Source organism: Macaca thibetana, chromosome 3 (genome assembly GCF_024542745.1).
Source record: "Macaca thibetana thibetana isolate TM-01 chromosome 3, ASM2454274v1, whole genome shotgun sequence".
Lineage (NCBI taxonomy): Eukaryota > Metazoa > Chordata > Mammalia > Primates > Cercopithecidae > Macaca > Macaca thibetana.
This window is the reverse complement of record NC_065580.1, coordinates 178,463,060-178,488,979: the sequence shown is the minus strand read 5'-3', so window position 1 is coordinate 178,488,979 and position 25,920 is coordinate 178,463,060. Positions and strand designations below refer to the sequence as shown.

At 37.2% G+C, this 25,920-nt stretch overlaps 1 long non-coding RNA gene across 2 annotated transcripts in view; it reads right to left on the bottom strand.

Annotated features, from left to right (window-relative positions):
- Positions 1-1,875: 1,875 nt before the first annotated feature.
- LOC126949616 (uncharacterized) overlaps positions 1,876-25,920 on the bottom strand; it is a 76,963-nt gene continuing 52,918 nt past the window's right edge. The window contains exons 3-7 of one of the 2 annotated variants that reach the window (XR_007723864.1): positions 8,393-8,463; positions 6,865-6,983; positions 3,568-3,707; positions 2,198-2,328; positions 1,876-2,089 (exon numbers count right to left, since the gene is read on the bottom strand). This is a non-coding gene — a long non-coding RNA (uncharacterized LOC126949616). The remainder of the gene's footprint in view (positions 2,090-2,197; positions 2,329-3,567; positions 3,708-6,864; positions 6,984-8,392; positions 8,464-25,920) is intronic. The other variant, XR_007723865.1, reaches the window with a different exon arrangement.

The following is a 25,920-nucleotide window of genomic DNA, read 5'->3' as shown; positions in this document are numbered from 1 at the left end:
GAATTTGCTTATCGGTTCTGATGGTATTTTGGTGGTGACTTTAGGTTTTTCCAAATATCATATAATCTGCTAACAAGGATAATTTTACTTCTTATTTTCAATTTGGATGCCTTTTACTTCCTTCATTGTTATTCAACATAGAACTTCACAGTACTATGTTGACTATCAGGTCAATGCCCTGGAGAATAAAAATGGGCAACCTTGTTATGATCTAGACCTTAGAGGAAAGGATTTCAGTTAAGATGTATATTTTCATATTTCATCTACAATTATTAAAATAAGCATAGCTTTTAAGTATTATTAGCATTAAGAATATCTAAAACAAAAACTGAACATATTAATACATTTATTTCTATATTATCGAGAATTTAGGGAAAAAATAAGAAAATAAGCTTTTTAAAAGAACGATAGGCCACACATGGTGTCTCACACCTTTAATGCTACCACTTTGTCCGGAGGGCAGATTGCTTGAGCCCAGGAGTTGGAGACCAGCCTAGGCAACATGGCACAACCCTTTTCTACTAAAATATACAAAAATATACTAGCTGGGTATAGTGGTACGTGCCGGTAGTTGCAGCTCCTTGCAAGGCTGAGGTGGAAGGATCGGCTGAACCCAGGAAGTCAAAGGCTGCAGTGAGCTGAGATTGCATCACTGCACCCCAGCCTGGGCAACAGGAATGAGACCCTGTCTCAAAAAGATAAATAACTGAAAGAAAAGAAAAAAGGCTAAAACTATAATTCACTTAATCATAAGTAAAATGTTTTACCTTCTAAATAGAGAAGCTATAAAACCTCATAAAAGACCATACTATTAGTGGAAATCTGAATAAAAGAAAGATGTACCATAATATTGGGCAAGAAGATGCATGTTTAAAGGTACCTATTCTTTTGGAATCAACGTATGATTTTAAAATTCTAACTAATACTCTCTTTTTATAAGGAGAATAATATAAACTATTTTCGAATAGTGAAGAAATAACGGAAAAGTAAAGTGACACAATCGGAATTGTCTCAATAATTATTCCATTAGCAATATATTCTAATGCCGCCATAATCAAATTAGTATTGTAGTAACAAGCTCAGGTGGTTAGATCAGTGCACAACACAGATAATTCAGAAATAGGTCTGAGTGTATATGAGAATGTAACATATAAAACAGCTAATATTTTAATTCATAGGAAAGGATAGTTAATTTTATAAATTGTGCAGGCATATGTGGTGATGCATCTGGAGTAAAACTGTCACATCTGTAACACATATATTCTGTTTGGCTTCAAGTCTCCCTACTGATGAAAATGTGAATAGTTTCAAACTTTTGCAAAGCGTTTAAAAACAAATATTAAAATTAAAGCTGCACATACACTTTTTTTGGTCTATCAGTTGCATTCTATTACTTTATTTCTTGGAACTGAATTTGCTTTCTGTGAGACTTTATATGTAATAATATTTATTACTGCATTTTTCATAATAACCAAAAAAGGAATAAAAGAATACAAATACAGTATATGCCCAAACGTGCGATGTCAAGGACTCCATAAATAAATTACATTTAAAGTCTGCATCATGGAATAATATCTAAACGTTCAAATTATTATTAATGCATTTCATTTTCTTCTTCTCCACTTTACAAATTTTGTTTTTAATATATTTTCATCTCAGAAAAAAATGTAGACTAAACTTTAATTTTCCCAGGTCTACTTCTTAATTCCATACTCCACAGTCCTGCTTCACTATTGGTATCAATGCTGTTTTCCTCCTCACCATCAATGCTTGCTCACTATGACTACTTATCACAAATCCAACTATTTATAAGTTTCACATATTCTAAAACAAAAAAAAAAAGAAAACAGGATATACAAAGATAAAACTCCCTTCTAATGTTCTGCTGCATCAAGCTGAACTTTCTCTGCTTTTATCACCTTAGAATCCTGTCCATTCTGTTAAAGTCTTCACCAGTCATTTGTTAATAAGACTCCAGGCACCGGGCTAGTCTTTCACAGGTCCGCCTCCATAACACCAAAACCAAGACTCTGCCAGTATTCATGATCTTTGACCTCTGTGCATATGACACAATTGACCATAAAGCCTTCTGGAAGCAATGACATGAAAAACCACTTCAGTAGCAGAAAGAGAAAGGACAAAACACATTTTAGAAATATTTAAGTGGCAAAATCAAATCAACTGATGATTGACTGACCGACTACATGAAGGAATTCAGTGACTCACTGGGTATCAGATAATGAAGACAGGAGTTATGTGAACCTGTTTTTGGGATTTGGCTAGAGTGTGATACTAGCTGTTTTTCCCCTCACCATCAATGCTTTCTCCCTGTGAATCAAAACAGATTTACACGTTATGAAAGAAGGTTAGGATTTATGTGGAAGTGATGAAGCATTTGTAAACCTGTGAGATTATCATAACACATCATATTTAATCAGATGTCTATGAGTCTGAAGATCATAGCAAAATATCATAATATTTATGAAATGGCTAAATTATTCTAGGAGAGATATGAGTGGGGTAAAATGTTGGTCAGGAATAGCCTTGTGGAAATATCAAAGTTTTATGAATATATATATTAAAAGAAACTCATGGGGAAAGAAAAGATAAATGGAGAATTTGACCTGAATATTTTCTATTTGATCCTTTAGATCCTCTTTCCACCCAACTCCACACTGCCCCATGCTTCAGGATCAAAGTCTGGTGACACGTTTATGCCTGCTGTCCCAGTTTAATTATGAACGATATACTTTCTTATTATAAAAATGTCCTTATTTTAACTGTACATTATATGGTTATCCAAACCAGGACTCCTTGGTTTCTCTTTGATTTCAGCCACCAGAGATCAGACGGAGGGAAGAGAAGGAGGTCAGAAAATTTGTTTCTGTGGCATCCTTTTTGACTTGTTACATTTGGTTGGTGGTTGTTCCTACTCGCCCCAGCTGATGCTAGCCACTGATAGGGAACAGGGAATGAGGAAGGTTCCATATGATCCCCATTGGAAGGGGCTATGTGTCCTTCCAATTGGTGCAGGGGTATGGGCAGATCAATCTTGATTGGTGCAGGGGTATGGGCAGATCAAAGACAGTGTAGTGTCAAGAAAGTCAAGAAAGAAATTTCCAAGACTTGTGTAATACACGGAGGTGGGCAAAGCAAATGCAAGAGGTAGTCCAGCAAGACAAGGAATAGGGAGTCAAAATTATGAACAGTCATAAAATGTATGGCAATTATAAATTTTGGTTCAGGTAGAGACAACACATAAACATACATTAGGCATAAAATATTAAAAAAGAAAATAATTAGGCAGAAAAATAGAAAGCTTTTCTGTTTAGTTCAACAATTATTAATGACCTCCTATTCTGATTTTAGGGGTCATTGTCTGAAATACATGTAGGGAACAAATTATAGAAAGGTGAAACTAGGGAATTCACTATATATTGATATAATTTATTTGAGTTTGAACCTATTTATACTTAATCACGTTTGGAAAAATATAGGCAGATAGAGAATTTTTGTGGACATATTATTCTGAACAAACATACTTTTGCCCCACTTATGAAGACTTACTTTCATCAAAGTTATAGAAATACTTTGGCATCAATATTTGGCATCAATCAGCAGATATGGAAGGTAATAAGTTGTTTAGTTATGTTTTAATCCTCTTCTTGATGTGCTCACTGACTCTTATAAACTGAAAATATGAATGGCTAAAATAAAATAAACTTTATATGATTACTAGAACCAATACTAATAACTCCTAGAAAGCAAAGACATACACAAATATCTAAAAACATGGCAAATTGCTGGAGGACGATTGTGGAGAAAAGTTAAATTAGCAGAATATAAGAAGTTTGGCATTTTCAGGAATTTAGAAGCCAGAGTAATTAGCCAGTCAAAGAAAGAGTTCGGTCCCGCCACCTCTTCCCAAGTTCTCATCATTTTTTAAGGATTTGGTACATCTGGGGATTCTGATAGCTAAGCCCTGTATCCAATTTAGAAAGAGCATTCCTAATGTTAGCTGAAGGCAGTGGAGTAGAAATTTATCACTAAGGAACGAAATGCATTCCTTCTGGCAGAAAGCTGCTTAGAGGAACGTATTTTGTGTGGTATAAAAGTGCATGGAAATTTTAGTTGTATTTTTCTTTAAATCTACGAAAAACTTTATGTCTTTGAGGGACAAACCCTATGCAGCTATTGGGAAAATAGGAAACATCTTAAAGAAGAACAAACTTATCCAACATTGCACACTATTCTGTTTCCTACTTCATAGACCGGGCCACCTGAAATTATATAACCCAGCCAAACTTTAGATTCCTTGTATTTTCATACAGGTCTCCAGAAATGGGAATGATACTCTTGCTAAAATATCTGCTGTGCAGAGTCTATTCTGCTTAGAAAATGAGCAGAATCAAGAACCATAAATAGATACCATACCATCTTCCAAAATACTTTTAAAGAGGTTCCTATACCATTCAGTCTTCTGGGTTTGAATTAGAGCAAATGGTCAATGAATAAAGAGAGGAAGAATGGAGAGGGAACAGTATCTGACACCTAAAAACTCCCGGCAAGCACCAGCACATTTTTCCTTTTTAATAAAATGAGTTATTCTATTTTTGTTTCTTCTTCAAATTCGTAAAATAGTTTGAAAGGTACAATTTCAATGTGCCAAAGTGAAAATTTTCTCCCGTGATTAACAAATACTGTTACTGGCTGTGAGGCAGAAAGTAGTATATAAGCAGTGATTAAATATATTATTCGGGTAATAGTAAAAATCTGGTAAACCCTCACACATTTTAGAGAATCATAGAGCCTTCTACTTGTCCATAAATGTGAAGAGCAAACTTTTTGATTCTCTTAAAGTGGTTGAGCATGCCATTGTCACCTACTTTTCAGGAGAGAAAGGTACTAGAAGAATATTCCTATCCTCTGCTCACAAGTCACCCACTGGGTCACTCCTTGAGGACTTTTGGAAAATTGCACAATTGTGGATTGTCCTTTGCAAACAGCTGTGCTCATGACTTAAACACTGGTTTCTTTTATTGCAATGTGGGGGTTCTTAAGGGGTCCAGATTATCTTGTTGCTCAGAGAATGAATAGAATTTAGGTAGAGGGGCAGGAAAGTTCATTTTGAAGCCCAATAGCCCTCACGTTTAAGTCATGTTCTGTATTATTTTATTGGTAAAGAAGCTGGTATTTAATCTCCATCTGTCTGATTCCCAAATTTTATCTATCAGCATGTTTCGAATTTATAATAGGCTTGACGGTCAGAACAATATTCACTCCTAAAAATTCAAACACTTCCCACTTAGTATCAATTGTGCCTTTTCCTATAATTTCCATTAAAAATTCATGTTTTTTGCCTAATTCAATTAATAATTACGCAGAATAGAAATGCCAAGTCCATAAAATTGCTAGAAATTGGAATGTTTTGTGGAGTTAGTTTACTTTTCTCATGTTTCATATAACTCTCTTAACCATGTAGAATGTTCTGCCACAAGCAGAAGCTCAATAAGTTCTGCTGATTTGTTTTAACAAGTATAAAATGTGTTTTCTTTTGCCATGCAAAGCTGGCTTACTAGAAATAGTATTGACACAAGAAGGAAGTCAACATTTATGGTCTGAGCATTTCCAGTGTTAATATGCTTGAGTTCACAAAATGCAAACAACTAGGCTATAAAATGACTTTGTCTTTCACTAGTCAGGAAAAACTACCAAAAAGGTAATGTAAAAAAATATATAAACTGAGTAAGCACATGCCCTATTGCCACTTATACTTCTGCTTTTCTATGTAAGTCAAAATGTAGCTTATATAGGAACTGTCTAAAAACATATTACGGGAAGAATGATGTATGGATATTTACAGGAGAAAATCTGATGGTGCTTCAAGGAATGCCTTTCTGTATGTAAACAAGTCTTTAAGTCACAAGGCTCTTTGAAAAATGGCATGTTCTATTCAATGTAGATTCAATGAAAGAATCTCAGATTGCCAAAATCATTTTATGAAAAATGATAGCATTATGGTCCCACACCTTCATGTCTTCAAACACACACACACACACACACACACACATACATATCACACACACACACTTCTACTTGTCTATAAAGTTAAAGATGTGAAGAGTAAACTTTTTTCTTCTCTTGGAGGGGTTGAGCATGCCATTGTCACCAACTTTTCAGGAGGGAAAGGTACTAGAAGAATATTCCTATCCTCTACTCACAAGTCACCCACTGGGTCAGTCACTCTTTCTTTAAGGCCTTTTGGAAAATTGCACAATTATGGATTGTCCTTTGCAAACAGCTGTGTTCATGACTTAAACACACACACACACACACACACGCATACATATCACACACACACACTTCTACTTGTCTATAAAGTTAAAGATGTGAAGAGTAACCTTTTTTCTTCTCTTGGAGGGGTTGAGCATGCCATTGTCACCAACTTTTCAGGAGGGAAAGGTACTAGAAGAATATTCCTATCCTCTACTCACAAGTCACCCACTGGGTCAGTCACTCTTTCTTTAAGGCCTTTTGGAAAATTGCACAATTATGGATTGTCCTTTGCAAACAGCTGTGTTCATGACTTAAACACACACACACACACACACACCCCATATTATAGGAAGATGATGTCCTCTTGTTCTAAATCACAAACCAAGAAAATATTTGTATCCTATTTCAAACCATACTTATACCTTAACCTAGTCCTTGCACAAGTACAACTCTCTTTTTTTTTTTTTTTTTTTTTTTTTTTTTTTTTAACAGAAATTCACATTTCAGTGTCACTGAAATGGGCAGTCAAAAGGCTAGCCCATCTTCTTAATCTAGTTCCTATACAATACACAAATATGGTTTTTTTACCTGAATGCACATTTCAGTCAGCTGAGCCTATTTCATTGACATAAATAATGAGGTAGCAGAAACATCTTTTTGAGACGTTTATACATCAACCTAAGTCTCTATCATCCTTTATTTATTCCCTAAGGAGATAAAAATATAAATCCAAAATTCTTAGGAATACAAAATGGATGACTCATGCTTCTTGCAAAATGTATGCTTTCCATATGACCATTAAGAAATAGTGACTCTACCCTTAGGTCTCTACCACTATTTCTCTCTCTTCTTTCTGTCTCTTCAAGCTTGCTTACCCTTGTACTCATTCTTCCTTCAAATTCCTTTTCATATGCTAAATGTTGATTCATCTCTTGCCATTTTCTACTTCATTCTTGCCTCCCAATAGATATTACATTCAGAAAAAACATATTTCGGTTACAGAAACATGCAACTCATTCTTACATAAACATTTTTTTTTCACTTCAACCACCCCATTCCTTTTTATTTTCCTTTAAATATTAACATCTTTGAGCTCAAACCATCTCTTACACTCTCTCATTTTGGGTTAGGTGGAGGATTTCCAGATAAAACTCAAGACATATAGTAAAATTTGAATTTCAGATAAACAATAATTTTTTAGTATATTACAAATAGTGCATGGATGTGTTTTTTGTGGATATTCAGGGGAGGGGGGTGGAGAGAGGAAAATTCCCCACAATGAATGTAACCCTGTGAGCAGGATAGACCCTAGGAAGTATAAAATTAGCTCAATGTGAATTAACTTGTATTGCAATACAATGGCATTTCCAAATAAAACCTGTATCTACAAAGTGATTTGATATTTTCTGACCATGAAAGTTTGAGCACTTAAGTCATAATTTTGAGAAAAACAATGTACTATATCCTTTCCATTCTGTGAAGTCTGTTTTCAATTGTATTTATGAATGATCTGAACAAGTCGTACCATTTTCTAGTATAGAAAACTACTTTCTTGTGGGTTTACTAGTAACTAAAACCAGGGCATTTTACTGTTACTGTTAAGTATTTAGAGTGAAATTTCACTCTTGCTATGTATTCAGAATGAGTACAGAATAATTTAATCAAAGAGTAAGGTAATATCCACTGAGAAGTTGATGAAACCCTCACACTGTTTGAGGGAAAATTTTAATTCACTCAAATTGACGTCTGTAACTGATAATCACAGGGCATAATAAAACTTAAAAAAAATAACCCTGGTGTTTGCCATTCACTAATATAACAGTATCTAGTTCCCTATCAGTATCATTAAGTTCAAATAAAATACAAACTAATATTCACTTCAATCTATTTTCTATAGTGACTATTTGAAATATTTTCTTTAAAAAGCTGAATGTAGTGATAAATCAGATTACAACATTGTAAATTCTTTATGATATCTTTAAAAAGCTTGCAAATAGCTCATAGAGAGATATTTATTACACATATATACACATAAGAAAGATGTTTTAATGGAGGAAAAAGTTTAAATAATTTGATGTCAATGTAATAAAATATCATTAATTGTATGGGTGTTTACCTTTGGCTGGGGGCGTAAAGCCCCAGATGATTTTAATTTTCTTCTTTGCTGAGCAATATTTTCTAGATAATCTGTAATAAACACATTTTCAGCAAGTAATAAGAAACATATTTCTTAAAATAGTGTAAAAAATATTTTACCTTGTATTACTCTCATCATTTGCCAGAGGCCCAAATACATATAGATCCTATTGAGCTGTCTGTGCTTAGGAAACCCAGAATGTGAAACTAGCTGGATGATGAAATAGCAGGGAAAGGAATAATTTGTTTCCTAACAAGCTATATATAAGTCACTTCTTGAGTGAAGAATAGGTCAATTGTACTTTGTTTGGAATTGTTATTTATATTTTCAAGTGAATATGTTTAACATTTCCCCAGAGTCCCTTTCTGTAGTTCTTGATGATTGCAGCTATTTATTAGCATATGCACCCAGGCTAAATTAAAATATTCCAGGGGATGAATTTCTCAGTTTTGTAAAAAAAGTGGATTTGTGCAGGAAAACACTGCCCTCAAGCCTCTCTGCTGAGGAATTAATCTCTACAAACATAGAGAAATCCCTGTTGTTCAAACAAGTTCTTAGGGCACAAAACATGGAAAATAACCTGAACTTTGTCATCACTACTCGAATGTTTTTCTATGTTTGTCTGTTGAAAATTACATAGCATGTCTAATAGGACACTTTCTAAATCTGTGAAATACTATGCAACTTTAAATGAAGCCACTTTTACTTTGATGAACTGCCACATGGCAAAGCAAGGACATAAAAATCCATTCAAATAGGTGTTATAAAACAGATTTATTAAAGAATGTATTACTACAAAATGTATTACCAAGGGACAAACAGGCATACACAGAGATAGAAATATAATTAAAATTATTACTGTAGAGTCCTATTAAATGTATGACAATCGCAAAATACTCAGCAAATACAATATTCTTATGCACATTTTTATAACTATTATATACACTCACATTTTAATACTCTCTCATATTTCACTGTGATTATAAATAGAACTACTTAGATATATTTGTTTCTTCCATACCAGTTGTTAAGGCTAAAATGAGACACAAAATAAATGATCGGAATAAAAATATCAAAGTCCATTTTATATTTATTAGAAATTGTATTCCTTGCTGTCACCCAAAATTTCACACATATCTCAGGAATGGAATTATAGGTTTGTTAGAATTCTGTCCTCTAAATAAGAGTCCTCTACCTTTACTTACATACAATGCAAGGTAAGTAAAAAATCTCTCTTTTTTAGAACACAATCATTTTGAACAACAGTTTTATATACTCTATTACTATTTGCTTATTATCTTCCACTTACTTTCAGTTTATTTTAACCACTCACATCCCACGACTACATTGAGACCCCTTCTTTAATGATCATGGATTAATTATGTCCTAATTTTGCAAAGTGTTTGAAGGATTTTCTTTTTCAGTTTGAGCCAGAACCTTATAAAAGACTGGTTATAACCTAACTACAGCTAGGAGAGATACATATCACTGACACTGCCAGCATCTTCTATGTGATGATTCACTTCCACCTCTGAAGAAAAGACTAACCTATGAATCTTGGGTGTTTTTTCCTCAATAAATCAGTTCCTATTTATCCCTCTCAACTTTGATCTTCTATGTACAGCAATATGTTCTCATTTCTTTTAGATTTTCATCAAAATAGTTATTTTTTTGAATTGTTTGTAATTTTAAAAGTATAACACATGTGTAGCTGATTTTTCTTTTATCTTACTGTGGTATTTAAATCTCATTCATATATACACAACAAGGATAATGAGTAGGGGGCTTTTAGAAAAATGTGAAAACAAATACCTATATATTATCACCTAGTTTAAAATATCAAACATTAATGATACCTATGAAACCTTTTCATGATCACATTTCATATCTAACACCCAGAGCTATCCATACTTTTGAATGTCTATTTCATGTTACCTTGCTTTCTGATGAGTTTTACAAATGAACTTATTTGCTTGCTTTTGTACATTATGCAAACGTTATCACACTGTATGAACCCTAACATGGCTTATATTTTGTTGACTAATAGTATGTTGTAGAAGTCACCTATGTTTCTGTATGTGGCTAGTCCACTTTCACGGCTGTACAGTATTCAGTTTAATGGATAGCCAAATTTATTCATCCATTCTCCTCTTGGTTGAAAATTTACTTGTTTATATATGTTTGCATTTACAAATGATTCTGCTAGGAAACCTCTTATGTCTCATGTTGAACTTCTAATTTATTTATTGGGCATTTCCTTAGAAAAAAAGTTTGCTGTGGGAGGGGGTATGCATGTGTTATAGAAAATATCAATTTTTTGGCCAAATTATTCCATATTCTGTTGAACCCTCCTATGAACAGAATATGATCTCCTGAGACTCCAGATCTTCATCAAATCTTGCTATAATGCAGCTATAATATTTTCTCAGCAATATGCTAAGGCCAAAGTATGTATAATTCTGATTTTAATTTTTATTTTCCTGTTAACTAATGAAGTTAAGCATCTTTACATAAATCTTCTTGACTCACATAAGAGATTTCTTTGTAAAATGCTTGATATCTTTTATTCATTTTGTATTACATTGTCCAATTTCTACTAATTGTTAATAATTAATCATATGTTTTTGGATACCAAGGGTTTGTGGGTTTAAAAAGTTCAAACTATCCTTCCGATTTTGTAGCATTTTAGTTTATTTACTGGATTTCAGATGAACAGAAATTTTAAATTTGATTGCAATCAAACGGTTTTATTTTTATTTTTATTTTTTTGAGATGGAATCTCATTCTGTCACTCAGGCTGGAGTGCAATGGCAGGATCTCGGCTCGCTGCAACCTCTACCTCCTAGGTTTAAGCAATTCTCCTGTCTCAGCCTCCCGAGTAACTGGGATTACAGTCACGTGCCACCACGCTCAGTTAATGTTTTGTATTTTCAGTAGAGACAGAGTTTCACCATGTTGGACAGGCTGGTCTCAAACTCCTGACCTCAAGTGATCCAACTGCCTTGGCCTCTCAAAGTGCTGGGATTACAGGCATGAGCCACTGAGCCCAGCCAAAAACTTTTATTTTTAATAAATGTTTAAGGCAGAATTTATTTAAAAATTTTAATAAATTTCTAATAAAGTCAGGCAGCAGAGGCAGATACTTCTGAGCCTGTGGGGGCAGGGAGTGCCCTCCTGGCCCCTGAGAGTACAGAGATGCCCAGTTCCACAGCCACAGCTTGGGCGGCTGCAGCTGCGCCCAGGAGGGCGGGGATCCTCTCTTCTCCTGAACCCCAAGAGCACAAGGATGCCTGGGGGTCCCCAGCTATGGCTGGGTGGCTGCCGCCGCATCCAAGAAGCACGAGGCTCCTGCTCTGCCAACTTAGAAGGGGCAGGGCTTCTGCCTATTCCTGGATCCCACTGGTTCAGTGGAGCACACAGCCCTGGCTGTGCCTCCCCAACTTTAGCTGGCATTATGGCAGCAGTTGCTCCAGATAGGCCACCGCTGCCATCAGAAGGACACTTCACCTATATATTATTCTTCCCTAAAAGTATAATTGTGAGATTTGTTCTCAGACTAATTTTAAGAAAATAACCAGTCCACAGACGAATTTTAAGAAAACATCAGAGCAAATCGAATTGAGAAACACTTTACAGAATACCTGACAAGTACTCCTCAAAACTGTGAAGGGCATAAAAACAGAAAAGACTAAGAAACTGTTGTGGACCAGGTAAGAGTAAGGGAGCATCATGGCAAAATGAGATGTGGCATCCTGAACTCAGTTCTGGGATAGTAAAAAGAACATTAGTGGAAAAACTTGTGAGATCAAAGAAGAATAGGAGTTCAGTTAATGGTAATGCACTAATGCTGTTGTCAACCTAAAAGTGCCTGAGACAGGTCTCAATCAATTTAGAGGTTTATTTTTCCAAGATTGAGGATGTGACCAGCGAAAAAGAGACAAAAGTTACCGTAGGATCTGTAGGATGCACTTTTTCCAAAAAGAGTTTTAAGAAGTTCAGTATTTAAATGGGAAAGAGCAGCAGGAAGGGAAAGAGGGAAGAAAAATGGAGAGTAGGGTAGGCAGTGAGGTAAGCAAATACTTTCTTGAGAGGCTTTGATTAATGCTCACTGAATCCACATTTTACGTGTTTCGCAATTTAAGTTTGTCCGATGTTTTTCTTAAAATTGGTCTGAGGAATTATGATTTTCTAAAATTTAGTCTGGGGACTAATTCCTATAATTATTATTTTGGGGAAGAATAATGTGTAATTTCATAAGTGAAAAGAAAGAAGTGGGGGAAATAAGGCAATTATGCATTCATCTAGCACTCAATAGATCTACGTTTTACATAAGATAAAGTAAGTGTGTGTAATTATAGTTGTCTGTTGAACAAAGGAACTCAGCTTTTTTTCAATGACTCTGTCTCATAGCTTAACTTTTACCTTTGGAATGGTGACTTTGGGGTCCTGAGATTTTTACTTTTTTCACAATGATTTCTTAGTTGTGACAACTTTAATATAGTTATTATTTTAGAAACATAGAAAAATCCTGCCTTCAGGACCCGACAAGCACAGGGAGGCGGCCAAGGAGGGGCTGAGGGTCGCTCAGTGCTTGCCTGCAGGCACCTCTTGGCATGACCAGCCTGCGTGCCATGAACTGCAGCAGGAAGCAGACAGGCTCCTGGGTGGAAGGGGCGGGTCCCCAATGAAGCCCCATTTTCAAGCAAGGGAAGGCCTGAAGCCTGGGGACTGGGTTACCAGCCCTGTGGACCAGAGTGGGAACTTAAAATGCTTTATCTGAGCCCATCCATGGCCATTGATGGATCAATCAGCAGAAAGAGGATGACCAACTGCTGAGAGGAGCTATCCACTCCAGGGTCTCCTCTCTGCTCAAAGCTGAGAAGAAGACAGCACAATCTGCCTACAGAGAGGAACTACCCACTCCAGAGTCTCCTCTCTGCTCAAAGCTGAGAAGACGACAGGAAAATCTGCCTGCAGAGAGGAGCTACCCACTCCAGAGTCTCCTCTCTGATGAGAGCTGAACACTCATCAGGACACCCTGGCTGCAGAGAAAATCTACCTACTGTGGGTCTCCTCTGAGCTGTTCTAGCACTCAATAAATCTCCTTTTCACCTTGGTCACCATCCTTTTGTCCATGTGCCTCATTCTTCCTGGGCACAGGGCAAGAACTCAGGACTCACCGAAAGGGGGCGCTAAAATAGCTGTAACACAAACAGGGCTGAAATATGCCCCTTGGTCACCATGTTGCAGATGACGAGGAGGAGAGAAGAGCTGTGACCCTTTGAGGAGCCTCGACTTAGGAGCTCCCTGAGCCAGGGCTGTGATACCCTCTTGGGGCTCCAAGGCATCTCCAAGTTTCTGGGTGTCTCCAAGCTTCCAGGTGCCACTGCATTCCCCAGTGCCAGCTGTGGAAGCTGCTTGCCCTATGCCTAGTCCAACCGAAGCCTCGCAGGGAGCTGGTGCCCATGCCACTGCAGCCAGCATGCTTGGCTGTGCATAGTGGCCAGACCCCATGCTTGCTTGCTCACATATGTTGCTTGCCCTCATCGCTGTGCTTGCCCTTGAAGGCATGGGATCCAGACCAGTAGTGCGAGCTGAGCGCAGCCTTCCAGGTCAAGTGAGCCCAGCAGGCCTGAGCAAAACTTGGGCATGGGTGCCACTGGCCACAGAGGTTTCTGGCTGGCAAAGCGACACCCCAAGGATCCTGTAACATGTCCTATTACATCATATTAGTAAGTATTAGCCATATGAAATCAACATGATGTTGGGCATCTTGCCTGAAAGTATTTACTATCTTAATGGCATGCTACCAACACATCACAATTCACTAATTAATTGAAATGTGAACCTCAAATATCTGAGACAGGTCTTAGTCAAGTTGGGAAGTTTATTTTGCCAAAGTTAAGGGTGCGTCCCTGTGACACAACCTCAGGAGCTTCTGCCAACAAGTGTCCAGGGTGGTTGGGGCACACCTGGTTTATACATTTTAGGAAGACATAAGACATTGATCAATATATGGAAGATGTACATTGGTTCAGTCCAGAAAGGTCAGACAACTTGAAGTGAGGAGGGGGCTTCCAGGTCACAGGTAAATAAGAGGCAAATAATTGCATTTCTCTGAGTTTTTGATTAGCCTTTCCAAAGGAAGCAATCACATATACATTTATCTCAGTGTGCAGAAGGATGACTTTGAACAGAATGGGAGGCAGGTTCTCAGCTTGACTTTTCCTTCTAGCTTAGTGATTTTGGGGTTCCAAGATTTATTTTCCTTTCACAGATACCTGCTTTTTGAAAATATCCTTTACTCGGATAATGATGCTTGAAACTGCTGACTGTTGAAAATTAATTAGCTTTTGGGCCATCAGAGCAAGTGGGAATGTAACTGAGTTCTGTATGGACCAGGGTGTTTTCTAAAAGTGTCTTCTTCGGAGAGTTCTAAGGATACATTTTTTTTCTCCTCTTTCCATGAGTTTCTCTGCCATTTCTCTTTGCATGAAGGGCTTATTCACCTTGAAGTTTTAACACTCAAGGGCCTCCACTTGATGCAAAGGCCTGAGGCTCTGTTTCCTGTCCCCACATGGCCACTGAAACAAAGCATCCAATCACTGGGTAACGCTCACACCCTCAGGGCACCCTCTGGCACCAGTAACTTCCTCTCTCTCTGGAGTCCTTTGCCTCATGCTGGCCGGATATTACTAGGTCATCCATATGTTTAAAAATTATTTTAAAAATATTTTATTCAGCATTTAAATTCTTTTTTCTGTGTTGGAGTTATGTTAGGGTCTGTTGTTTGCTATGCTTTCTGTTTTTACATATAATTTCTTCTTGATATTTTCTTTACGCCTTCCATGATCCATCTCTTTCAAAAGATGGTTTAATAATTTATTTGTAGTATCTATTTTGACATGTTACCATGTTCATGCTTAAGATTTTCCATTAGTTACTCAAAGAAAGATAAAGTTGGGTAAACAGTGAATAAGAACAGAGAAAATGGGATCCATATTAGCTACAAGTTGAGCACTACTAATCTGGAAATTCATAATGTGAAATTTTCCCAATTGTGAAATTTTCTGAGCACCAACATGATAACACAATTGGAAAATTCTACCCCTAACCTCATGTGACTAGGCACAGTCAAAAAGCAGTCAAAGCTTCATTTGCACAAAGTTATTGAAGATATTATATAAAATTACCTGAAAGCTACATGTATCAGTCTATAGGAAATATAAATGAATTTTGTGTTTAGACTTGGGTTTCATTCTCAAGATGTCTCATCATGTATATGTAAATCTTCCCAAATTCAAAACATTTCCGGTCCCAAATATTTCAAATAAGGAATATTCAACCCATATGATAGGAGTGCAAAAAGAGAAAAGGATTTAAAAATGAAGAGGGTTAAATGCAAACTGTTACTCAGAATAAAACAGATGATATTTTTAGCATTAGCAATCTTACATCCTAGCTTCAATATCATTTATAATTTTCAGACTAATAAAGCATCATCACATTTTCCTCACTGCTAAATAAATGAAACATCTTGTATTATTTAAAATATATAGCTCTAGTTTTCTTATTTTATTATCCGTGTGTGTGTATTTGACTACAGAATGTGTAAGATTATAGTTCTTAGAAATAAAAGTCAAGACAAGTTATTAAAATAATTAAATATAATATGCAAACTTAAATGTAATAAATTTCAGCCATGTGCAATTTTATAATAACTCCCGGAAAACCATATCTTATTATGGACATCATTATGTTGAAACTGATACAAATTTAGAACCCAAATGAAAAAATTTAAAAAAACATGTTAGCCTTACTTACTTAGGTTTTCTTGTAGAGGAAATAAGAAATGCTAAAGATTTTGCATATCGAAGTTGAAGTCTGTTATAACAGTAGGAGGGAAGTAATATACAAATTCATTCGTTGATATTTTTCAAAGAAAATTCTAAAAGTGTTCTCTTTCAAAATATCAGTACTTTAGAAATGAGGTTCTTTTGTTAAGATAACAAAATTGCCCTGGTTGTATTAATTGTGAAATGACCATCTAAAGATTGCAAATAATAATTCAATTGAAAACCTAATTATCAAAAAAATTAAATACCAAAAGTAGACTCTCCAACATCATCTCTCTCTTAAAACTGGTGACTCTTCTTACATTTCCACTCTCAAATTAAAAATTACATCAGCAGACTTAGTGGCTCATGCCTGTCATCTCAAGCACTGTGGGGGGCCCAGGAAGGAAGATGACTTAAGGCCAGAAGTTTGAGATCAGCATGCGCAACTCAGTGAGATCCCATCGCTACAAAATTTTTTTTTAAATTAGCTGAGTATGGTGTCACATGCCTGTAGTCCTAGCTATTCTGGAGGCTGAGGTGGGAGGATTCCTTGAGCCCAGAAGTTCAAGGCTGCAGTGAGCCATAATCCCACCACTGCACTCCAACCTAGGTGACAGAGCAAGACTGTCTCAAAAAATAAAAAAAAAATAAAATATGTCATCCCCACAGGCACTCCAAATGAAATATATTATTGTAAATTATTTTTTATTTCAACCATTTGATCCAAAGCAGTAATGCAATCCAGCCTCTGTAAAATCCCAAGCATTTGTAGATTATTTGTTTTTCTCATCTTTCCTATCACTACTGCCTCAAATTAAATTCCCCTTATGTCTTGTCAAGATTATTAAAATGTTTTTCACTGAATTTCCTTAACTTTAGTATAAATTTCCTCTTACATTAAATTTACTTCATACTGTTCTTGGTTCATTTTGTGCTGCTAGAACAGAATACCTGAGACTGAGTAATTTATAACAGCAATGCATTGGCTGACAGCTCTGCAGCCTGGGAACTCCTATATCAAGCGGCTGGCATCTTGTGAGGTTTTCTTGTTGTATCATCTCATGGTGGAAGGCAGAAGGGCAAAGAAAGGGCCAAACTTGCCTTTTTATAATGACACCAATCCTACCCTTGAGGGTGGGTGGAACCCTCATGGCCTCATCATCACCTAAAGCTCTCACCTTGTAATATTGTTATAATAGCAATTACATTTTAACATGAGTTTCTGATGGGACAAATATTCAAACCACATCATTCTGCCCTGGCTCCCAAAAACTAATGTTCTTCTCACATACAAAAAGACATTCATTCCATTTCTATAGCTCCAAGTGTTCCAGTATCAACTCAAAATTTCAATGTCTAGAGTCTCTTCTAAATTAGATATGGGTGAGACCCAAGGGTTGATTCATCCTGAGGCAAATTTCTTTTCAGCTGTGAGTTGGTGAAATTAATCAAGTTATGTGCTTCTAAAACACAATGGTAGAACAGGCATAAATAGACATTTCCATTCCAAAAGGGAGAAATAAGAAAGAAAATAAGGAAAAACAGGTCCCAAGCAAGTGCAAAACCCAACAAAGTAAACAATACTAAACCCTAAATCTTGAGAATACCCTCTTTTGACTATATCCTGCTTTACATGCACATTGGGGTGGTGCTAGCTCCCCTAAGGACCCAGGCAGTGCTACCCCTATGGGTTTGCAGGTATTAGCTCATACAACAGCTTCCACAGGTTAGAGTCTTATATCTGCATCTCTCCCAGGCTGACATTGCACGCTGGTAGCTCTACAGTTCCAGGGTCCATGGGCCTTGCTCCCACGGCTGCAATAGGTGCAGCCCCAGTGGGGACTCTTTAGCAGCTCTGCCCCTGGCACAAATCTCTGCCTGAACCTCCACACTGTCCACAGCATCCTTTGAAATCGAGGTAAAGAAAGCCATGCTCTCACAACTTTTGCATGTTTTTGCACCTGGAGGATTAGTACCCTGTGAATGCTGCCACGGTTTGCAGATTGAACTTTCTAGAGCAGCAGTTATAGCCACACCCGAGTCTGCTGGAGTCATATCTTGGGCAGCAAGCTGAGGAATGTTGCAACAGAACACACAGAATGCTGGGAACAAACACTGAGGCGGCCTTGCATAGCCCCCACGGTCCTGAGGACAGCCTAGGCCTCTCTTTTGCTATATTTCCTTCCCGCAGACCTTGGCACTCTGGGTCTGTGATGGGAGAGGTGACATAAGTAATCTCAAGAGTGCCTTTGTGGTCATTCTCTCATTGTTTTGGTAATATCCTCTGGCTTTGTTCTTTTCATATTAATTTTCTTATCAAATGGTCCCTTCACCACAGTCATTTTCCTGTCCTGAAAAATGCTTTTATTTTCCACCAAATGGCCAGGTTGAGAATTCTCCAAATCCCTAAATTCTGTTCACATTTTAATGATCAATTATGATTTTAAATGATTTCTCCATTTTCACATTTTACTGCACGCTGTTAAAAGAAGCCACACAGCACCTTGAATGCTTTGCTGCTTAGACATTTCTTCTGCCAGATATCCTAGTTCATCACTCTTAAATTCTGCCTTTCATAAAGCCTTTGGGCATATACATTATTCAGCAAGGTTCTTTCTCACCTTACAACAGCGATGGCCTTTTCTACAGCTTACAATACCCAATTCATTTCTTCCATCTGAGACATCATCAGGGTGGCCTTTACTGTCCATATTTTTAACAACATTCTGATTATGACAACATAGATAATCTCTAAGAAGTACCAGACGTTCCTTACAATGGAACGTTCTCTTCCGAGCCCTCACTTGGTTTGTCCTTAATGCTACTTTAACAGAAATTCAGGTTTTTGTAGCTTGCTCTTCCAAATTATTCCAGCCTCAACCCACTACCCAGTTCCAAAACCATTTCCAAGTATTCAGTTGTTATAGCAACACCCGTTCTCCAGTACTAATTTTCTGTCTTAATCCATTTCATGATGCTGTAACAGAATACTGCAGACTGGGCAATTCACAACAAACAGAAACGTATTTGCTCACAGTTCTGGAGGCCAGGAAGTACAAGATCGAGGTTCAAGCATCTAGCAAGGGTCTTCTTGCGGTGACATCCTATGGAAGAAGGTGGAAGGGCAAAGAGAGGGCCACATTTGTCCTTTATAATGGCACCAGTCCCACCTTTGAGGACACAGCGCTCATGGTTTAATCACTTTTTAAGTATCTCATTTCCTGATAATGTTACAATGGCAATTAAATTTTGACATAGGTTTTGGAGGTGACAAACATTCAAATAACCTATAGTTTGAAATATTTTTCTAATACACTCTGACCATACTGACATGGGAGAGGGGCAGACAAGTGCTGGGAGGCGAAGGGCAGGTCCCTGATGAGAGCTCTACCCTCGGGCCTGTGCCCATGCACCCAGGTGAGGACAGGCAACCTTGCATTTGCGGGCAAATGTTGCATTTCTCAAATCACCCTGGCCCGCCGTGCCCCCACCCTGTGCCAGTAAAAACACCAAGACCCTAGCAGGCAGCCCGGACGTCGAGAGGAACGCATCAGCGGAAGAAGACACAAGCGGCTGGACGTTGAGGGGAGCATGCTGCTGTAAGCACACGGATAGAGCTGGCAGGCGGCAGGCCATCCACCGCGGGAACACTGCGGAGTTTGGGCAGGGCGGTTGGAGGAGAGCCCGGGCCACCCAGCGGCTCCACTCCAGGGGAAAACCATCTCCCTTCTGGCTTCCCCATCTGCTGAGAGCTACTTCCACTCCATAAAACTTGCACACATTCTCCAAGCCCATGTGTTATCCGATTATTCTGGTACACCAAGGCAAGAACCCCTGAGATAGAGAGAGCCCTCTGTCCTTGTGATAAGGAAGGCAGTCTAATTGCACTAAGGTAACCCGCCTATGGAGGCTAAACGAAAAGAACACATGCCCACTGGGGCTTCAGGAGCTGCAAACATTCACACCTAGACACTGCCGTGGGATCGGAGCCCCACAGCCTGCCTGTCCACATGCTCTCCCTAGAGGTTTGAGCAGTGAATAAAGGAGACACACCCCCATCACACACCCTGAGAGGGGGACAAGGGAACCCTTCCGGTTTCAATAGCACTTCATTACCTAACACCTTGGCATGAATCTCTGTGGGGTACAATGCATCAAAGCAGAGCCAAGGATTATGATAGTGTTTTCCACTGCCCCCCATCTCTGTTCCCAGCTATGGCCATTTCCTGGCATTCACCAAATAATCTAGAAGATGTCTCCACACACCATCCCTGTGCTCACATTATTGTTTCTATTGACGCCATATTAGCTCTCCTAGAAAAGTCCCACCTCTTGCTGAAGAGTTAATTGGGTGCTATTTTCTCTTTTATGCATTACCCTTGCCCTCTTCCCTTCCTCCTTTCCAAGGGGCATGCTCCCTCCTGGACACTGCTATTCTTTATGCCCACCAATTCCTCACTCTCCCTAAGAGTTGTTGCCTCTTTGATTTTCATTTCTTCAGCAGAGACTTCCCAGATGACCCTTTTACTCACTCTTATGGTCACTTCTCCTTTTTAGCAATCAGAAAAATTTCAGTTAAGTATTTTTTAGTGGATTTAAAAGAATTTCTCAATGTTTTCTAATAATCTCCCTAGGAATTGAACTATTATTTCATTCACTTATAAAGTCAATGTTGAGAAATTCATGTGTTGTAAAGATAGTATCTTTAGACAATTTAAAATGTGCTTCTAAATTTGCTCTGTATTAGTATACAATTTCTCACTCTTCTCTTTTTCTATTCCTTTAGACTAATTTACTTGCTTCAGGAGAGTTTGGGATTATTGCAGTAAGAATTCAAAAAGAAGTAAGTGCTTAGTCAATCTTTAATACACACACATTAAGGTTTTTTTTTTTTTTTCTGTTGGTTTGTGTCATCATCAACAACAAAAATAATCCTTAAAGTCAGTTTTTTTTTTTAAAGGCAGAAAAGTAGTATGTTTTAATAAATTATTTTAGCTCTCATCAAAAAAAGGTCTGAAAGACAGAGTCATAAAATTTTACTATAAGTCATATCATAAAAAGAACGTAGAAAATGGTATAGGGCTGCTTCAGGCACACAGAAAGAATTGCAAAATCTTCCCCTTTCTGCTCAGGATAAGTGACAAGGACACGAGATAAGAAGATAAAAGGGGAGATACACAACTGTGTCTTACTCTAGCCCAACAATAAGTAAAAACTCAAAGGTATAGATATGCTAGAAACTGCTATATTTGCAAGAAGAAACATAAGGAATTCAGAACTGGTAACCAGATTCCCTAAGAATAGACCACACCTCTCGAAAAATATGGCCCAGAAGCAATACAACAGAGTTAGAGAACAGGTGATTTGAAACAGTAGCCTGGAGCAGCAGGTCTGACTCAACCAAATCTAGGATCCGGAAGTTCCCACAAAGGATCAGGAGACCTGGAGGTACAGACAACACTGAAAGGGAAGATACCTTGTCCACTCTAGACAGTGAAATTTTGGACAATTAGCCACATCCCCAAATGAGGACAGGCAGCTGCTGAACCTCAGCAGTTACCGGGGTAAGAAGTGAATTCAGCGGACCACTCAAAATCAAAGCCAGATAGATAGCAGGTCAAGAGGCCCCATCATTTTCTTGTGGGAAACAAATTGTGTAAGTTTTTATTTCTCATTTCCCAGTATGTGAGATCACCTTTTGGAAAAGAAATGGGAAAATATAAGACATATTAAACATGGAATATTTATCAGAAAGGACCTAAGTCACTTATATTCATCTTCTAAGGATGCCGTAACAGAATACCTTAGACTGAGTAGCTTAGACAAATGTATTGCCTCACAGTTCTTGAGGTTGGGTGTCCAAGGTCAAGGTGATGGCAAGGTTGGATTCTGGGTGAGGGCTTCATCCCTGACTTGCAGTGGCCACCTTCTCACCGTGTTCTCACTTGGTCTTTCTCTGTGTATGTACTCCCGATGTCTGTTTTTTTTTTTTTCCTTTTTCTGATAAGGACACTAGTCCTATTGGATGAGGGTCTACCCCTTGTGACCCCATTTAAACTTAATTAATTCCTTCAAGTCCCTGTTTCCAAAAACAGTCACATTGTGGGTTAGGACTTCAACCTATGAATTTGGGGAAGGACACAACTTAGTTCATAACAATCATAAAAGGATATAATCTGAACTAAAAGAGCTGAAGAAATCATCGCATAGTAGTTATTCATGAGAAATATTAGTTATAGAACATAGAGCAATCACATTTTGAAACATTTAATAATAGATGCTAGAATTGCAACCCGGGAAAAGTTGTGTGGCTTGTAAATGAATACACAAGTGCATAAATATATATGTATGTAGTCTTTTTAAATAAATAAAACATCATGTATAAAAGGCAAAAGATCAAAAACAGCCTAAATACTCATCTATGGGATTTAATTTAAATGAATTATTGGGCCTTCATACATTACTGGAATTTTTATATGCTCAGTGAAATGATAGACTTTGACTTCACATATTGAAATAGATATGTCAATCTGTAATATTGCGATCATATTTTGTCTAGATTGACAAAGCACATGCCTATTTTCTTAATATGTTAATTTGTGACAACATATAAATTATAAAAGATGAAATGATACATAACAGGCTTAACAAAGGGCTACAGGTGTCATCTCTGTGGCAATATTGTGATAGGCTTAAGATCACTGCTAAGGAAAGTAGTTAACTGCAGAATTAAATAGCCTGGCTCAGTAGTCACTCCCAGAGGTATCTTTGGCAAGTTATTTAATCTTAGGTTTTATAAGCCTCACTTTTTTCATCTATAAATGGGTCTAATAATTGTATCTATCTTACAGGATCATTGGTAGAATTAAATGTGAATACAAGTAAAACACTTAGGAATGGGTGGGATATTGTGTGCACTTAATAAATGTCACATATTGTATCCTTTTATTATTTTTATTCCTATTATTACACACATTCCTAAATAATTTTATTTCTGATTTTACAAAAGACAGGTAGTGCTTCTCAATCATTGAAATCAATAAAGCTGATACATATACAAAAATTTTCAAAAAAACTAGGTAATCACAATTTTTCTCTCTCTTCGACTTTACTAACATTATTTAGAAATGATGCCATTAAAGGGCATTACTTCTACTCAAATAGACACATGTATAGTCAATTACTTTATCTCTTTACTCTTCATCTTTAAGCTTGTCCACTGACGGTCCTAACTGTAACACTGAAACAGCAATTATTTGCATGTGCCAATAGCAGCTAGAGGCTAAGGAGTAGATAAGAGAGCCATTGTTTATGTGACCAAAGGAGAGAACTAATACGTGGATGAGGCTTTTTAATTTTTGCCCTTAAGAGACGTTCTCATATCTTAAAAAGAAATTGATAGCTCATATTAGATGTACATAAACTAATGATCAATATCTCATAACAGTAGATTTGTGAATTCTCATCTAAGTCAACTAAACAAAGAAACCTGTTTTATATTATGCTATGTTTTGAATTTGTTCCCCAAAGTTCATGTGTTATAAATTGGTCCCCAGTGCATAGTGCTGAGAGATGGAACTTTTAGGAGGCAATGAGTCTTGAGGGCTCTGCTCTCATAAATGGGTTAATCCATTCATGGATTACTGGGTACTGAGGGAGTGGGTGAGTTATCATGAAAATGGGTAAGCAAGTTTGGACATTTCTTGTGAGCTGTTCTTGCCATGCAATGTCCTGCACCACCCAGGGACTCTGCAGAGTCACCATTAGCAAGAAGGTTCTCATCAGATACAGCCCCTCGATCTTGGACTTCTCAGCATCCAGAACTGTGAGAAATGTATTTATTTTCTTTATAAGTTACTCAGCCGTGAGTATTCACTTATAGCAATAGAAAACAAATTAAGACATAGTAGTTTTCAATTAAGTATAGTTAATATAAAAAGAATACCAAAATCCATAAGGCAATCAGTGTGTAAACCCCACTCATTCTGATTTCATTATGCATTCCTTCACTTAGATTTAAGTTGGAGAAATTTTAAGTGTTGTAAACACTGCCATTTTAATAACATGATATATAAACGTGGAAGATAATACATTAACATATTCTACCATTGTTTATGGCTTTGTAAAAACAAAACAAATAGAATTAACTTGCCATTCATAGTCTGTAGTTTTGTTTTCAAGAGCTGGGAATTCATGGGAAGTTTGTAACTGCAATTTGATCACCGACCCTTTGAACCTATCTCGGTCATGAGCACCGTAATGTGCACTTCTTTACTTCAGCAGAAGCTGCTTAGAGACAAACTACTTTGGTGCCAGATTAAATGCACCTCAGCAGCTAGACTGGATGGCATTTCATTCCTATGCAGAACCTTGCAAGCTGCAGTCTTTGACCTTCTGGATGACATCTTCTGCCCGACAGTCATTATTTTTTACCTCCAGCTCACTAGGATGCCTAAGCAGAGCAGTCATTAGAGCTCCACAGGCAGCATAAATGGCTATACATATATATATGTTTCTGTAGTCAGAAATTGGAGGGGAGGAGATCAAAGGAAAAAAAGGGCTCCAAAGTTGCTTTTATTCATGACTGCACCTCTCCCTCACTGACTCTGAAGCTCACTGTTGTTGATTTCTCTGTGATCCTTGATTTCCTTTTGATATTTAAAACCATTCCAGTCTCTAGATCGAAGGTTTATGTTGGCCTTGTTGTAGTACTATAGCATAGAATTTTGGATGATGTTTCTGTCCTACAATTCTGAAAATTACCATTAAACAAAGTTATAAGGTGGTTAAATACGGCATGTAGGAATGAAGCAAAATCAAGTCTGGGGGATGATATAACTCTTCTGCATGGTTAAGTATGTTGTAATAATGATTCCAGAGGGAGAGATCAGTGTTGAGTGGGTATTGATATAATGGTAAGTAACCCATTTCTCCGAATCTCTTGACACTGCTCACTCCTGCTTTCTTGTGCCTTATCTACTCTCCTTCCACTTCACCTCCTCTTTTAAAATTCTCTCCTCTTCCTCCCCTTCTCTTCATTATATTCTTAATGTCTATTTTTATTTATTTTTTTCCTGGTGAAGATATTTAACAAATCAAGAATGGATTGCAAGAATGCCAAAAGCTTCCTAGCTTTTTTCTATATGAAAATGGTATTTCATTCTTTCAATAAAAACATGCCAGAAAATGTAAATTATTCTGTAATTGCATTTTTTGTCTAGTTCTCTGGATTTCACCATCACATTCCACAGATGGCTATTGTCTTTTATTTGCAAGGGCATATACTACTTGTTAGAGAAATAAGTAAATATTGACCTTGATTTCTGCACTGGAAGGATGCAAAGCTTTGCTCTGGGGATGAAATAAAATATGAATTATATAATTGGGAATATGTTGGCATAAAATAAGGGACTAATAAATGATACCAAATAATTGAAGAAAGTGAGTTTCATCAGCAGTATCAATGTTCAAGGCAAGTAAAGAAATTAGAAGGCTTACAAAGAAAGTCTCTCTTTTCCCAGGTGTGTGTAACAAAGGTTCTTGAATAAACCTGGATTTTGCTGATCTGGACTTCAAGCAAGTTCATGCACATCCACTAAGTTAATGGGGCAGTTGCATTATCTTGCTGCCATGTTTATTTAATGCTGAAACCCACTGATGGTAAATTAT